This window comes from Halyomorpha halys, unplaced genomic scaffold (assembly GCF_000696795.3).
Source record: "Halyomorpha halys isolate HHAL.00 unplaced genomic scaffold, Hhal_1.1 Scaffold188.1, whole genome shotgun sequence".
In the NCBI taxonomy this organism is placed as follows: domain Eukaryota; kingdom Metazoa; phylum Arthropoda; class Insecta; order Hemiptera; family Pentatomidae; genus Halyomorpha; species Halyomorpha halys.
Window position 1 is genome coordinate 560,523 of NW_027113381.1, and position 7,418 is coordinate 567,940.

The 7,418-nt window shown below is 30.6% G+C and overlaps 1 protein-coding gene across 6 annotated transcripts in view; it reads right to left on the reverse strand.

Moving 5' to 3' along the window:
* Ten-m (teneurin transmembrane protein Ten-m) overlaps nt 1-7,418 on the reverse strand; it is a 382,956-nt gene that overhangs the window by 203,381 nt on the left and 172,157 nt on the right. The gene's annotated exons all lie outside the window — the stretch shown is intronic.

Sequence of the window (7,418 nt, forward strand, 5' to 3'; positions counted from 1 at the left end):
AAAAAAAAATGAAAATACTATTATTTTATATTTTAATATTTACTAACAATTCTGTATTATAAGAATAATAAGCAATTATCCAACAAATTTTACTATGCTGTGTGTGTTCTAGGTTACATTGTATATACATTTTTTCTGTATGTTATTAGAACAAAACACAAAGCTTTACATATCTCAAATACGAGTATATAACTAAGCAGGTATAATCATGAGGAAAACAAAGAAATATATCTAATGTGAAGACAGCACATCTCCACACTAAAAAAAAAAGTTCCAACAACTAATATCAGCACTTCAAGACATCCCTATGCATAACTAAGCTACCACAATTAAGGGCGATAAGTTTATTTATTCATTCACACATATATACAGGAAAAATAGGAAAAAAAATACATATCAAAGTGACTGAACTTTATGCACACTAAAGATGGGCATAACCTATATTTGTTGAGATTGAATCAGATTTTTTAAGAAATACATGTTAGAAATTCTGAATTTTGAAGGTTATATCTTTTGTGGTGTCGTTACATTTTTTTCGTCACTTAAATTTCAAAATTTAATTACTATCATATTTAGGGCTGTATTATATTTTTTTACTGGTTTAAGAGCTGTTGAGAGGAGATTAACAGATCAAATAATCAATTTATTGTTATAATGTTAGATAGGACTTTATGAGGTCGTTGTATTGGAGAGGATGGAGCCCTCTTGGCAAACTCTGCAATGGCGTCAGTTCGACTCCGGTCTGGGGTGGGTGACTTTTATTTTGTGGCAGCCCCGTGGAATGAAAACTCGACTCTTTCACTCAAATTAGAATAGGTTAGTTACCCATAGGATGACTACCCCCATATGTCAGAAATGCCCAAGTAGCGGAAGTAAAATACAAAAAAAATAGAATATTACAACTCAACATTATAAATTAGGAGGCTGGATAGGGCAGCATTTGTTTTCAGATAGTAAAGATGAACGCAGAGGTTTTTTTAAAAAAAAAAAAAAAAGTGGAGATCAGTTAGCTGATTATTGGCAAAAAGGACTGTATAGATAATAGAAGTGGGTCGTAATCAACTCTTTAAGGGGTTGACTTGGGTAATTTCGGGATAAACTATATACACAGCTATGATACTCGTAAAAGGGCGGTGGGTATTAACTATATTTTCTTTATTGCACAAAAACCTAAAAGAGAAAATTTGGTCCAGCGTATTGGGTTATTTTTATTTTATTTTTAAGGAGGCGATAAATAAAATTGATTATTTTTTTTATTATCTTTACCACTTACCAAATTTATCTTATTTTAGAGGGATATCCACTTTAGTTTGTCGTTAAATAATTTTTTTATAATTCAATTAAAATTAATTGAACATTATTATGTTCAATGCCTTAAAAAAAAAAAATTATTATTTAATGCATAATTGATTAAATAGTTTATTGTTTTATTTGAACTTCCAATATTGCTTCATTTGCAAGCTGATTTAAATTTATCAACGCAAACTTTATTGATAAAAATAGAAGTAATGAATATAATAAATAAATAATAAAGATATTATTAATAACCAGATACCTTTTTTTTTTTACTCCCTACTTTTGATATACGGGAGAGGGGAATGGGTAGGTTATCTGTTTATATTTTTGTTTAAAAAAATTGAACTATTCATTGGTGACAAAGGCGAACACTATTGAGAATTAAATGAAGAAGTTACATTTTCCAGTTTTTTTATTGTTGATGTAACAAATATTGTGATATTTACAAAGAAGAGACGAAATCATATTCAATACAAGGAATATCTCACGGAATTCGTAAGAGTTAAAGAAGTTTGCATTTAGCGTTCTTGGTGTCTTGAACAAATATAATTTGATACAAATCTTATTAAAAATAAATTGTGAAACTAAATAACCTATGATTGGATTGATGTTTGAAATTAAAAATAAGTTATAAACGTATTTCCTATAATACTGTAAAAATTAAAATATAGAGTATAAATAAAAACACGTTTTTGACAAACGGGAATCCAATACTTTTCTAAAAAAAAAAAAAAAAAAAAAAAGGAAAATTGGTTATTTATGGTATTAATTTTTAATCCTTCCTATAATCATTGTCTGTTTTTTTGATTGATGAAAAATCAAGTGTATCATTGATGTGAAGTACCTATAACTGGTTAAAAAAAATAAAATAAATAAAAAATAAATGACTCACGTCAAGCAAGCAAGGTACATGTGATAAAAAAAAAAATCTAATATTCTTTTTCATTCCTTCAAACACTTCATTGTAGTACAAAGAAAAAAAAATAAATAAAAAAGTGCGCAAATTAGTTACTTTTACTTAATTGCATTCCCCATTTGATGTTTGAACCCTGTGAACAGTTCTTTTTCATAGGTCCCTGTTCAATTTGCAAACGCCTTCACATCACCAAGTGGAAGTTATTTGAAAAAATAAATTGTTTTACGAATTATTCAAAACGAAAATATTTAAAAAAAATCATCTAGACATTTCGGAGGTGTTCGATCAGCCAATTATTTCACCTCCGGCTAAATGTGATAGTTCAACTAGTTCATCGGATAATACAAATTAATATATTTGGTTTGTATAGCTTATTGCATAGTAAACAATTTATTAATAAAATTATGTTAAACTCTTATCGTAAATATTTTTTCTTAACTAATCATATACAGAAAAAGTACAAGTTTTTAACCATAAAAAAAATGGCGGTGAAGATGAGAATCGGCACCAATTAGACTTGAAAATTCTGAGGTACTTCTTTAAGATTCCCTCCCACTATGGCCTAAGAAAAAAAGTTTAAACTCACAAAAGTAAATTTTCATATAAGAAGAATAATGCATTTTTAATTAAAAGGGGACAGTAATAGAAAACAGGGCATTTGATATGCTGTATTATCATTACTTTCATTGGCCGAAGAACCCAAGGGAATAACTGGAATTTCTTATACCCAGAAGTAGTCTCGCATCGTGCACCCCCAAGGTAGCAGATAGGGGATGAAATCAATAAGGAAGGGTTACGACTGCACGCAAACTGCAGTAGTGATTCTGACAGCTGCATATTCTAGAAAAATGCATCTCTGCTGATTTATGTTGGGATAGATACGAAGAAGTAACAACCGGAAAAAATAGCAGTTGTGTTTCAGTGATTAAAGTGATATAATTTTGTTCATTAGCACAGAATTGTTCGTGTTAACAATCCTACTTATAATTGCGTTGAAATGAACTAGGTTCCTGCGAGGCTTTATAACATAACCTGTTACATGTCCTCAGGTCCAGTGAGTGTTGAACAAATAATTGTTATAGTTGTACAATATAAAAGATTGTACAAATCTGCATTAGTGGAAGATACAAAGTGCTGATGTAGACTACTCCTTTAGCCTAAGAGTTCTTTCGAATTGGGCCCGCCAGTCCACCCAGTCACGTCTAATTCGCCTAGCTGATTGATTTTAGTAGCAGTTAGGGAGATTGACGCGGCTGGTTAGGCTGACGGTCCAATCCCATTTCAGAACCCTTGAAGAAGGTCCATAGCAAGGTGGTGGCGAGATGTGCCCCGCGTAGGGCGCAAAACTAATTATGAAACTATTTTCAAATTGAGGTTTAGCTTTTATTTGATAATAACAATATTTTATGTTGAAACAATAAGCAGTTTTATATAAATTCTAAAAAAAATGATCAGCCTTCTCTAGGTATTGGAGGGTGCATATTTTTCTTGCCAAGGGCGCCTTCGAGTATTATGTCAAAACTGGAGGATTAAAAAAATCCAATAAATTAGCTTTATTCTTTGTTGTTGTTGCTTTTTTTTTTAATCGTTAGAGCTTAAACCCAATAGTCATTAACTCCCCTGTTTCATATTTTCTTTTCTTAAAAGTTCAGATTTATACTTTTGATATTTCTTTTTTATTTATTTTTTCTATTTCAGTTCCGAGATTCGGGACTCTTTAAATTTGAGATAGTTAATTAATGTGATATTTAAATTTAGGGTTTAAATCTTGTTTAATAGATTATTTTTTCTTTAAAATAATAATAACGATTTAATTTTTTTTTACTTTTGATATTTCTTTTTTTATTATTTTTTTTTTCTATTTCAGTTCCAAGATTCTGGACTCTTTAAATTTGAGATAGTTAATTAATGTGATATTTAAATTTAGGGTTTAAATCTTGTTTAATAGATTATTTTTTCATTAAAAAAATAATAACGATTTAATTTTTTTTTCTTCATCATTTAGGGCTACTGATACACCTGATGTAACTCCTAATCTACTAAACTTCCAATTACAGAAATGGCAATCCTCGAAGATGTGGCTGACTGTAGTGCACTATTACAATATTGATATCCTGGCGGTGGCTGCCTATTGATCAGATAGGAATGAGCAATATTTGTATGTCCTATTCTCAATCTAGCTATTATGATTTTCCAGCAATCAAAACGATTTAACGTTGTCCATGGTTTAGCTGTATTTTTTAATAGTTTTTAATTTGCTTGACGGACTTTCATTCCACATAGATTACCAACTACGTGATATTTTATTTTTCAGTGGAAGTATAATTTCTTGGGATGTCAGAATGGCCGTGCTTGCTCACATGGAAGAGCAAGTGCTTGCTTGGCTGAAACATCCGCGAAATTATTTGTTGCAAACCTATATCTCCCTGCCCTACTGTGTCCTTAAATAATGGTTCACTTTTTCCTGTCGGAAAGATTCGCTGGCTGGACATAATCTGGAATCTTCATATAAAACTGAAAAGACAGAAAACTGCTTGATGATTCCAACTATAAAACAATTTCACTCTGCACAGACGAATGAACGAGATTAAACAGCTAGAATGACGACAATATAATATAATTGAAAAAATAGGGAAACGATTAATGGATTAATGAAATGGGTCAGAAACCTCATTATATAAATAATTAAATGAAGTTTTAAGGGTGGCTAAATTTCACAGAAATTATTATATAGAAGCTTCTAAATTTATTTTATCCGAAATGAAAATTCATAATTATTAACTTTAGTAGCAAGCAATTGGTCAGTTGTCTGATCTCGGTCAGTAGAAAGCGATCTTAATCACCGTGAGATATGTTGAGGTGACAAGATGTTATAGAGGAACGCTTTTATTCCACTATATCTAACGGAAATAACATTAAAGTTGATGTATCAGTATTAATGTTATTTATAATTATTATGTTAAGGAATGAAAAACCTTTCTTCACAAACTAAATGGATCTTTTGTGAGGGAACCATATGTTCTTCTAGAGATCCTATAGGAATTGCTTCGAGGAATCTCATAAGATACATTAATTCCTCACATTTAGATCTTATACTTTATGATGCCCAAAGGGAAAAAGTTAAAAACCTAAATTATTCGAGGACAAGCCGTAAACTTTGAAATCCGTCTTGATAAACGCAATACAGCAGATTTTTTTTTAATAATGAAGTGATACATTAGTTAAAAAAGAAATCAATTTAGTTTGAATATTACATTACACAATAATGAAACAATCGGATATAAACGGCATAATCATGTTACTAATTGCAAAGTAGGCGGAAGCTTACATTATTGTATTGAAATAACACTCTTTCCACATCTAGTAAATTTTTCCAGGACTAATGAATACAACGTAGCCATGTTTGAAATACAACAGAATTGGCATCTGCATATTTAAATGTAGCTAATCGTGAACGTTATTTCATTAGCATATGCGTTCTCTTAATTTAAACCATTTATGTAAAACAGTGGGTCAGGCTGTGGGATTTACGATATTTTACAAAATTCAAGGAAAGAATCGATAAATTACTACTAGTACTCATCATAAAATTTCAAGTAAAAAAATAAATCATCTAGAACACGAACCATCAGATTTTTTTATGGTGACGATAGGCCATCGTAACAGGCGTTAATACTAAATCAAATAAATTTTAAATACCCAGAGGGACTATTTAGAAGAAAGAAGAAATTATAAGGTACTGATTGGAAAATGTGAAAAAATTGCAGGTTATTGAGTTCAACTTAATTGAATAATTATTGAGAATATGATAACTCGAAAGTACCTGGTTATTTTGTAATGGATGTACAATGGATTGAATCCCATCTGAATTAGTCAAAAGGAAATTTTGACCTCACTTGTCCGGAATTATTAGATAATGAGAAATCGCGGACAAATACGATTTTTGGAGTCTTAATTTTTTTGGACACAGAGGACCGTAAAATTAATATTTCCTTGAAAAGTTTGAAATGAAAATCGTCCGTGGTCGAAATACTTCCCCTTGCAAAATAATTTCACGTGAAAGTAAAACCAGTGTGAGTTTGCCATACTGCCAGACGCGAAAATACTTCCTGATTTTTTATGTTTCACATAGCCTTTTATTCTTGTGGTATTCCTCACACATCACCATATTTTTCATAAGTGAATATTAAGTTTCTTCGAGACCCAGTGCATCCACGTCCGACTAACTGCTTCGAGTACTGAACTGCTTCAGGTATAGGACATAGCAGATTTTTTGGGGGTTATAAAATAATAAGCTGTCTCAGGTTGATGTGTCTTCACCTTAATAGGCGAAACGTCCAACAGCAGGCAACATTATCTAGCGGGTCAAAAGTAAAATAATTGATAGAATATATTTACTATAAAAGTTAATAGAAAGGTTAGCCCAAGGTTCTTAAATGTTAGGAAGAATTGTTTTAATATGATTAAAAGATAAACCAACAACAAAAACATAATTTTAAATCCTTGTGGTACACCGATTTAATTCCCTGAGTGAACAAAGTTGAAGCCCGCCCTCCATGGTAGCTTTACTTATCTTTTCAAATTTTTCAAATAGACAATTATAGCGATATTTTAGGTCGGCAGATGTACGACATGTCACAATCTCAGAAGAATAGATCATAACACAAAAAGGCCATCCTTCCCCGCCGGACCCGCCCCGCTAAGACCCCGGGGAACGACGGTCCTATATCACTTTTGAAATATTAGCTTAAAACGGGAAGAGAAAACTTTAAGATAGTTAAATCGAGCAATATTTAACAATCGCCTGAAATAGGAAAATGGCGTGATAAATTTAACTTTTAAATTATGATTTTTTTTTAATATGGATTTAGATTCCAGACTTCGGCTTCCTTAATGTTTTCGTACTGAATTCAGAAAAAAGTTCTGATATAGTTTAATGTTGTTTTTTTTGCAATTTACCATTAACACTTATAAATTTTCTGTTTATTTCAGTTATACATTTTACATAAGTTGTAATAATATTATTACGTATAAACAACTATTAGAAATTATTAATCGTAATTAATAATTATTAAATTAAATTAGAAATGTATAAATATTATCTACCTATCTCTATTTTGCATAGTGAGTATTTACATTGCACATTGTATTGCAGTTGCTGTAACACAAATAAAATAATCTATCACAATTTATCAAAATCTTTTGG